This window comes from Dipteris shenzhenensis, chromosome 32, assembly GCF_047967505.1.
Source record: "Dipteris shenzhenensis isolate YYH24624 ecotype China chromosome 32, Dip_SZ_1.0, whole genome shotgun sequence".
Taxonomy (NCBI): Eukaryota; Viridiplantae; Streptophyta; class Polypodiopsida; order Gleicheniales; family Dipteridaceae; genus Dipteris; species Dipteris shenzhenensis.
In genome coordinates this window covers 45829649-45839485 of record NC_141627.1, presented here as the reverse complement: position 1 = coordinate 45839485, position 9837 = coordinate 45829649, and the positions used below count along the sequence as shown (strand labels likewise).

The window sequence follows — 9837 nt, the reverse complement described above, 5'->3', positions numbered from 1 at the left end:
GCACATAAAAAATTGAACTCTAGGCAAGCCCGCAAGAGTGGGACAGTGCCACAACAACCCAACTCAAGTACTAAGCCACCACTGTGACAGAGCATCTCTAAATAGCAAGCCATAAATGTATGGCTTCTCTGCATGCTTTCTCTCCATTTGGTACCATCTGCCTCTTTCGCCATGTTCTCTAAAGGCAAGTGATGATAAACAATAGAGTCCATAGGTTCCATGCGCAAGGTATGAAAGAAGGACCTACTTGCAAACAAGAATAAAGGAGAATCACATCCTTGCCTTTGAATCAAAAAAAGCATAGAGGCATTGTACTACAAGTAAACAATGCAAACCATAAATTGAACAATTTTAGAGATTAGACAAAACAAAATAGCTTTACCAAAATATTAGATTTATCTCACACCATAGATCTTTGGCTTCCCAGATTCAGAAAACCATATGGCAAATGGTGCATGACTGCCACTCAATGCGAAATCGTCATCTCAGAAACACGAGAATATCTCTCTATCCAGCTACAAGTAGGTCCTACAAAAAATAAAATGTCAAAAGATGCATATACAATAATATTTTTCTCTATTGAAAATTAAAATATGAATAAAGAAGCCAACCTCCATATTGGGATGCTAAGATAAGCAACCAACCACTATCACATAATGATGCTGCTGCTACAAAAATACCATAACGCACATGCTCCTCAGTGAGTGTATCGTAAAGAGAACATGGCAAAGGTCCATCAAGAGTGCATCCAAAAGGAAGGTCCAAAAACACCATATCTGATGCCCAAGACACAAGCTTACCATTGCGGTAGTACTTCCTATCTTTAGGATGATATTCCATGAAGTGCTCATGCACGCTAATGTACATGAAGTTTTGGTTTCCATAAGCAAAAAACTTGCCAATAGCAATGTAATCACCAACTATGGCCAAGCACTATAGATTCACATTGGATGGCAATAACTCACCCACATGTTCATTTACATACACAAAGAAGCTAGTCCTTCTAGCAATGCATATGTTTTTGGAACCACCTACAAGTAAATGACAACCGAATATCAAGCAGCAAAGAAAAACCACACCCATACAAAGGTACATGTGCACTTCTTCTATACAAGACAACATCTCACCATTTTTTGATTGATTTTCATTTTCTTCGAGTGGTTCTATTTTCTTATCCTCTTTGTCGTAGTCCTTATCATACTCTTTGTTACCATGAGACAAATGCTTAGAGTGACCTTTCAAATGTGCAAGCAAACACTTCCCTACCATCCATATCAATCCACCAAGGACAATTCTCAATCTCCCATTTTGAAAGAGAATGCATGTTAGGAGGATACATAGTAGTGGTCTCATCAATTATTGACACCCAAGGTCCACAAACCAATGGGAGAGCCAACAATTGATGACTCTCCTTCAGATAGATAAGAAACCTACATCATTAAAGTAAAACCCAAGCAATAAAATACCATCAATATTTATCAAACAAAAAAATGTACATTAAGGCCAAAGCACAACATACAAACACTCACCTATGCCAATTGGATCAAGTCAAATTTTTTGAGTGCCCTCAGTTTAGGACACTTCTCTCTATCTTCTGAGCGCACAATGGTACTGAAAAGGAATCTCCTTTTCTCCATATGTATTTCTTCATAGTGCTTGTGCAATGACATGTCTGAGGGAAATATAATATCCTATGGCTGCTCAATGATGTCCTTAAAGACATCTTGTACTCGTAAGATAATCCTCTCTAACACAGATTCTCTTTGCAGCAAACTACCAATAATAAAACAACAAAAAAATATAAAAGATTAACAATAACCCATAATTACCAAAAAGCAAAAGCCAAGCTATATATTCTCACCCTTTGTAATCATGGTCGCCTCTTGGTAGACAATAAGCTGCCTTTGTGGCTTTGTTTGCTTCAAACAAGGACAACCAATGCAACTTTGTCTTTATAGGTACATGGGAGCACATAGAGAGCAAATTCACCTTCTCCAATGTTGCATAACTTTCACCTGACCACTTTAATGACAATACATTCCTCCACCAGTGATCTCCAAGGGCGAGATCACTAATGTTGAGGATCTTACAAAAAACAATATATCCACTAAGATTCATAGTATTGTCAAACAGTAAACTACATAAAATTGCGAATCAAAAAAAGAAAAAAATAAATAGCTTTCCAATTCTATCGCTATACTTCCTTGTAAGCTCATCCACTTCTTTCATTTTCAACTTGTGAATTTCATCTTCAGAGAGAGTTGAGCAAAGAGGCTCAATCTTTTTGTGCAAATCCTTGCTTAATTGAACATATCAAGTATCCAATAAAAAATAGAAACAAATACAAATTTAGAAAAAATAAATACATTACAACCTTTTTGTCAAGAAATGCATTCAAGTAGATGAGATGTGTACAAATCATTCCACCTACATTATAAACAAGCCTGCCCAAATATCTCCTGGTGAGAGGAAACCATGGTTCTGCTCCCTTTGTATGCTTCCTTCTTATTGTAGCAATTAATTTCACATCTTCATCTTAAAGCTCCTTAAGATAATCATCGAGATTTGCAAAACAAATATTGTAAGTGTTCACAAGCTCATCTTGCAGCAAAGTAGCCGCCAAAGCATATGTATTGAGGCTTCAAAAAAAGAACAAAGAATAATATTTTTGAAAAAAATTCAGAGCCAAATAAATTGAATGTAAAGGTAAGAGAGAAACAAAACTCACAAGTTCATGCATTGAAGACATGAGAGGAGACTGACTTTTTGAGGATCAATGATAGTAGACAAAACTCGAACATGCTTGTCCTTGCAATTTGCAAATCTCTCTTTAATAATTTCTAGCCATGCCACTGTCCTATGGTTTCCTTCCCAAACATAAAACATATGATTTGACAACATATGTAAGGAAGGTCTCCTGGCAATCGCCTCCTCAAAATCTTTATTTATTTCTGGATCCTAGGTTGAAATGACAACATCATCCACAATCGACTCCTCACTTTCACAAGTGTATATCTTCATGCATTGAAGACACAAGAGGAGACTGACTTTTTGAGGATCAATGATAGTAGACAAAACTCGAACATGCTTGTCCTTGCAATTTGCAAATCTCTCTTTAATTCTAGCCATTCCACTGTCCTATGGTTTCCTTCCCAAACATAAAACATATGATTTGACAACAAATGTAAGGAAGGTCTCCTGGCAATCTCCTCCTCAAAATCTTTATTTAGTTCTGGATCCTAGGTTGAAATGACAACATCATCCACAATTGACTCCTCACTTTCACAAGTGTATATAGAAACAATAAAGACACCCTTTTCTGACACATAACCCTCTTTACAAAAAGCAATCTTCACACCTGAGAGGTCATCCCTTAGACCGCGAACTCTCACATATGGGATGAGGCAAGACAAAGGAATTGGAGGACAATCAAAACAACTTACAGCCCGTGTTATCTTGAGAATATCTTTCCCTTATTGCATAACCATCCTACTTTCATCCTTCAATGCATCCCCCTCCTTCAATGCATCCTCCTTTTTGTAGGTCTCAGGACGCAGCACATAAGGTACAATTTGTAATGTTGACTCTTTCACACTTATATCTTCATGAACACTTTGACACTCCTCAAGCTCCATTGGCTCAACAGAATCCTCCCTTATTGTATTGAGAGCCATCATGGAACTTCTACCTCTTTGAAATTTTTTAGAACCTCCTCTTTTAGGTGAGTCAAAAGGACCAGCTGCAACCAACAAGAACCACACATATATATAGACTTGAAAGATAGTGCATAGGCCTGGCTTTAGATATATACCTTTTGGACCCATGGACTTTCTACGCTAGAGATATAAGACTCCAAACCTATGCACATACCAACAACTCACTATATAAGATGAAACATCCAAACCTGTGCAGATACCAACAACTCCATAGCAAGCACTATCTTTGCATTAACTACAAAAGCAAAAAATCTTCTAAAAGACCTTTCACATGCTTAGAAGGGAGTTTTAATGCTGATAACAATTGAAAGTGCATCTTTGTTGAGCACATCTGAGCAGTTTGGATTTTAAGTGATTGATATCATCATCTTGTCGATATCATCACATGAACCAACCTTTTCTTCGCACGTACTCTTATATTCATATTTTAACACACATGTACACAAGCCCTACATTCCAAGCACACCCCTAGGCAATACACCAGCCCAAGTACACTTATATCTACGGTGATATCCAGAAAGAAACCTCTGTCATCATTAATCTCCCACAAAATGACACACTCATAGAATGATGACATGAGGCGGGTGTGGAGATGAAACTATTATTGCAAGCATAAGCCTAAGAGCCATTGAGACACCAAAAACCAAAGGAAACTAGGGAGACTCCCCCTAGGTGTGCAAGGTTACATAAGGAGCTGATAAGGCTATGTCATACTATAGGAGGAAAGGACAAGACAAGTGTTACATAGTGCCAAGGGATGTCCATCTACAAAGTGTAAAAAGGATAGCTATGCGAAGTGCTTTACAAGGCCTTGCACCATGAGATTGCTCGATCAAAAGAGCCCTAAATGCAATCGTACTATCCTCAAAGGGCATGAATCAGCTCCTACCAAGTAGCTGTGATTGTCTTTATGGGTGACTCCAATCTCCCCTCAAAAGCCTGAAGGCAGCAAATCGTCCAAGTGAACCAGATGGTGAGGCTTCTAAGCAAATCCTAGAAAAGATCACTCGTGTGTCCAAGAAATCAAGAAAAGAGAAAAGGTACAGCTTGCCTCCAAAAAATCTAATGGCTTGGTTGGCCTGCTGCTCTGATTCATATCCCCAAGAGTAGGCCTTGAGAAAGTCGACCAAGCTACAATGCCCCAAGTGTACATGTCATTAGAGCTAGAGGAACCACGATCCATACAACTCGCAAGCAGACTTGTGCCTGGTGTCAAGAATGCCAAAGGGAATGTTACACTGTCTCCAAAGAATGGCCACATAACACGAGAGAGTCGAGACCATTATAGATGGACAAGGCACCAACTACAAGACATGAGTGCGCAATCAAGCACTGAAAGGTGGAAGTATGACATGCATGTCTACTAGCCCACAACTTGAACCAAAAATCAACTAAGAACTGTGGAGAAAGTCCCTGTAAGTGCCAATGCTTTGAAGCTATTGGAGAGGCCATCCTCTGTGCAGTCATTCTATGCCTCCCACTACCCAGTCGAACAATATACTAGAAAAAGTTGATCCCTAGAGGCTCGGAGAGCTAGTACAAATCACTAGGGCCCTATTGATGCTATGTAAGGGGAGCACTAGAAAAAGTTCATCCCTAGGGCCTCGAAGATCTCGTACAGATGATGCCACTCATACTTGCTAGGGTCCCACTCATGCTAGGTAAGGGGCATGCACCATAGACCCATATGCCCTAGTCCAAGTCCACTACTGCGAGGTCAAGATCACTGTACCATTTCAAGAAGCAATTACAACCAGTCAAATCCACTGAAAGACCCAGCAACCAAAGGCGGCTCCTCTATCAACCTTTGAAGTCTGCTCTCGGATGTCGAGCTCACTCCTCATCACAGGATGGGGTTCTTTAACATAGGCCAAGTCTCATAAGCTTCCAAGCACACAAGATCCTCGCTTTGCCCACCTCCCACATTAAAACTAACTACATTTCATACATTCGAGTCATATGCCCACCCATAATTGTTCATCCATGTAGACACTATCCATAATTCCAGGATAGTGTCTACATCTTTGCAAAACATGATGCTCTCTTTTGATCATAATGCTCTTTTGAGCATTATAGTGATGTATAACAAGTTCTTAGAGAAGATTAGAGTGTCTCTAAAGAAGCACAACCAAATGATAAATAACTCTTACAACCTTAGTTCCTCTCATCACTGGAGATTATAAAAACTGCTTGTCTATCATCAGCTACCCACAGTCAACAAACCATAGGAGCATGTGAAGCCAATACACACACACACAAAAAAGAAAAAGACTTTCAGTTCAAAAAAATGCACAGGGAAACTATCTTTTGCAGAGATACGAGATTTTGAGGATGGCTTACCACAAGCTCCACGAATCGATGAGTACAACTTCCATGCGTAGTTTGAGCAGTTGATTCGTACTTGAGAGAGCCCGCAGATGTCCATATACCCTATTTTCCCTCACACGAAAGAGAACCCAAAGGAGCCCGCGCCGGTATGGCTTGTTTAACAGATGTCTTCACCCAGTATCCACACGAGGGGCACCCCTTCTTCACCCAATTGGAAGCCAGACTCCACGCAAGGCACACCCTGTTTCATGATGTGAACTTAGGTCATACTTCAGCTAGCTCCAGAAACTAAAAACCTAGTCCTAGGTGATACACACACCATGAGAAATATCTTTGATCGACATCACCATGAGAAAATGCTTTTCAATAGCCCATCATGGCTAGCATATAAAAACTTATCGAACACCCTCTGCACCCCAATTGCACAAAACAAGAGACCTAGCTAGTGGACGTAGGGATCAAACAAGATGGATGCCAAACTTGTTCAAGGAAAATAGATTCCTCCAACAAGATAGCAATTGGTTAGCCTTTGCACCCTAGTTTTACAAGATACCTAGTTAGTCAACTTGGGGGCTCAGAGAGATAGAACCCCCATGTGACACGGAAGGGATTGTATGCACCACAGAGTGTTGATACTCTTGTGCCGATGAGTGCTAGAAGACAATAGTTTCGTTTATTTGAATTGGGGGCAACAGATAATAATACCACAGGGATAATAACACATGTTGGTAATACATGGACAACTCCTAACACATCACTACCACAACATCAATGCAATCTGTAAGTGGAAAGTCTTGTGTTGTATGTCTTTGTTTATAAGAGCAAAGAGGAAGCAAAATATAAAGATGGAGAAAGAGAAGAGGCAATGTGGGAGGTGGAGAATCTTATCTGTGACACTGCTCAAACGTGAGATATGAAGTCTTCATCAGATTGCCAAGTAGCGTCGGAGTCGTCCAGATCTCGCCAAAGAACAAGGAATTCCATGATAAGTCGATGTCGAGCCTCTCGCTATCGATGGTCCAGAATACGCTCAGGAAAAATACGCTCAGGAATAAGGAGAACATAATCGTCTTCGATTTTTGGGACATAATCACCTATAGGAGGAATTGCTTCATCACCTAGAATGTACGTCTTTAGCCAAGAAATATGAAATGTCGGATGGATTTTACCCCATGATGGTGGTAATTCCAATTTTTAACTTAAAGGTGAAATTTTCTTGACGATTCGGAAAGGTCCATCGTATCTTGGTTGCAACTTAGGAAACATAGACTTAAACGTCTTATAGTGATGTGGGGCTACAAATAATAGCACCATGTCACTAGTGTTAAATTCCAGGGGATGTCTATGTATGTTGACAAACTGTTGATACCGCTCTTGCACTTTTCGCATATGATCCCTAACTTGGAGTAGAATATCTTGCATTTCTTGAACCAATTGATCAGCTAGGGCCACTCGATGTTAAAGTACAAAATTCATTGGTACGATCAGACCATGCCCATAAGCTACTTGGAATGGAGTCATGCTGATGGCACTATGGAAAGAGTTATTATAAGAAAACTTAAGGAGTGGTAGATACTCTTCCCAAGCTGCGAGGCCTGACTGAATATAATGAACACACTATTCAAAATTTTTGGACTTTCTCTCTTTGTTTGGACTTTTTTTTGGAGCATATCCTCTCCACTCAACTTCACTTAGTGAGATAAAAAATTGGGTTTTTTAGAGCACTAAATGGGTCACTTATGTACAAATATGGCCTCATTAAGCCAAAAAGTCAAGTGGTGACCTCTAATTTTAAAAAAAATGGCTCAATGAAGCTATAATTCCCAAACTCGTGCATGGTGCCCCCATCCAATAACTATAATAATAATAATAGTAGTCTCCTAACTCAAGTTCAATTTTAACACTATGAAGTGAAAATATGACACCATATGAAAAGAGTTTGTTGAATTCAACATATAAGTGGTGTATAAATACACCCTTTTTTTGAAAAACAAACCATACAATAAATTATCTTATTGGTGGTGTATAGATACACCATTTGTATGGAAAAAAGCATACAAAACATTATCTTATGCATCTGAATCTCGTTCAAAGTCATCAAATTCATGTAATGTATTTGCGCTTTGATGGGTCAAGTCTTGCCAAATGATATTTAATATGGACACGACTTGGATCAGGGATTGTGATACATTTTTCAACATGTATCCATGCTTCTTTTTAAAATTTCGTGTCCTCGATTTCCAGCAATGAATAATGCTACTGACTTCCACCTTTGTTAATCCCTCATTATTTGGAACCCATTCACGTTTCTTTTGCAAGCATCCCTCATAGAGATGTTTTATTTGTTGGTAAACTAAAAAGAAAGCATGGAGTGAACACAAACTCAGAATTCTTGCTTATGGAATGAAGAAAGATGAGGTCCTTAAGTAGGCACCTCTTACATGATCACTGACATCACTGATGACCTCTGAGCTCCACAATCATCTCCTTAATCTGCTCCTAGATTCTCTCAATCATCCTATGTGGCTTCTATCACCACCTAACTGTGCTTATGGGAATCTAACTGTGCCTCTAGCACACACACATAGAAACCAAGGTGTGCCTGAGGCATACACCTTGAGATATCCCAACAAAACCCCCCCTCAAGGGAATGCCTCTGGCTATGTCAAGGATACAGCTAGCACAAGGTGTCACATGCCATCTCATGGTGATCATGGATCTATCAATGGCTAGGATCTCAAGCGAGCAAGGGTTCCCATGGGTGTAAGGTAAACAAAAGGGATACAAAAAAGACCTTCCAATGGTTATCTCCCCTGCATGTACATGCACACAATGTCTGCAGGAGGTACCATGGAGCAAAAACACATACACATGGCCTACATCATATGGTGACCAGAGGCGTTTACAAAACACACAATAGTTTATTTCATTCATTTTGGAGGACTATCCATGCTGAGTACCTTGACTCAATAAAAAGAGAGATCTGGAGCATACATGGAGATGATTCAAAAAGCATAATCTTCAAAGGATGCCTCATCTTGTGGAGGCACATCAACTGAAAGTAGATTGGCATTTTCTGTCTTTGAAGTTGCTTCCTTTTTGGCTCGCTCTACAAAGCTTTTCATGATGATTGTTTTTGCCACAGTGTTTGCATGGATTGATCTTGAAGAAGTCTTTTGAGAGGTGATTAGTCTTCCCACAATGATTGCAAAGTGAAAACTTGCCCTTCTGGATTTTTATGGCATAGGCTGTGTCATTGCCTCTCTGGAGTTCCATGTGCCTTTCTTCTTCTTGAAGAGGAGAGATAAGACCTTCAAGATTAGGATTAGGAAGAACTTTCAAAGTGGTAACAACATGATCATAATCTTCAGGCATACTCTTGAGCAACACTGCCATACCATCATCTGTAGTGATAGGAGAGTTGATAGAAGCAAGTTGAGTCATGAGACTCCACATGTAATTGACATGGGAAGCCAAAGGAGTGCCACTAACCATCTTCATTTCAAAGAAAGCAATCTTAAGTGATAATTTTGAGATGTGAGAGCTAGCACCAAAAATAATGTCAAGCTTCTGCCAAGCTTCTGAAGGAGACTCTAAGTCAGAGATGTGATGAATATAGTCATCTCCTAAAGCAAGAGGAGTGATGCCATATGCTTTCTCCTCTCTAGCAGGATCTCTTGCCGGGCGTGTCAGAGCTGAGGATTCTCCAGCATTGGAGGCTATTGAAGAAGAAGTTGAAGTTGGTTTGACAAGCCCCCAGAGGTTTTCCCTCATTAATGCAAACTTGACCTTC

The 9837-nt window shown here is 39.7% G+C and overlaps 1 pseudogene; it reads right to left on the bottom strand.

Annotated features, from left to right (window-relative positions):
• Window positions 1-466: 466 nt before the first annotated feature.
• LOC147880846 (uncharacterized) lies at window positions 467-3674 on the bottom strand (annotated as a pseudogene).
• Window positions 3675-9837: the final 6163 nt, after the last annotated feature.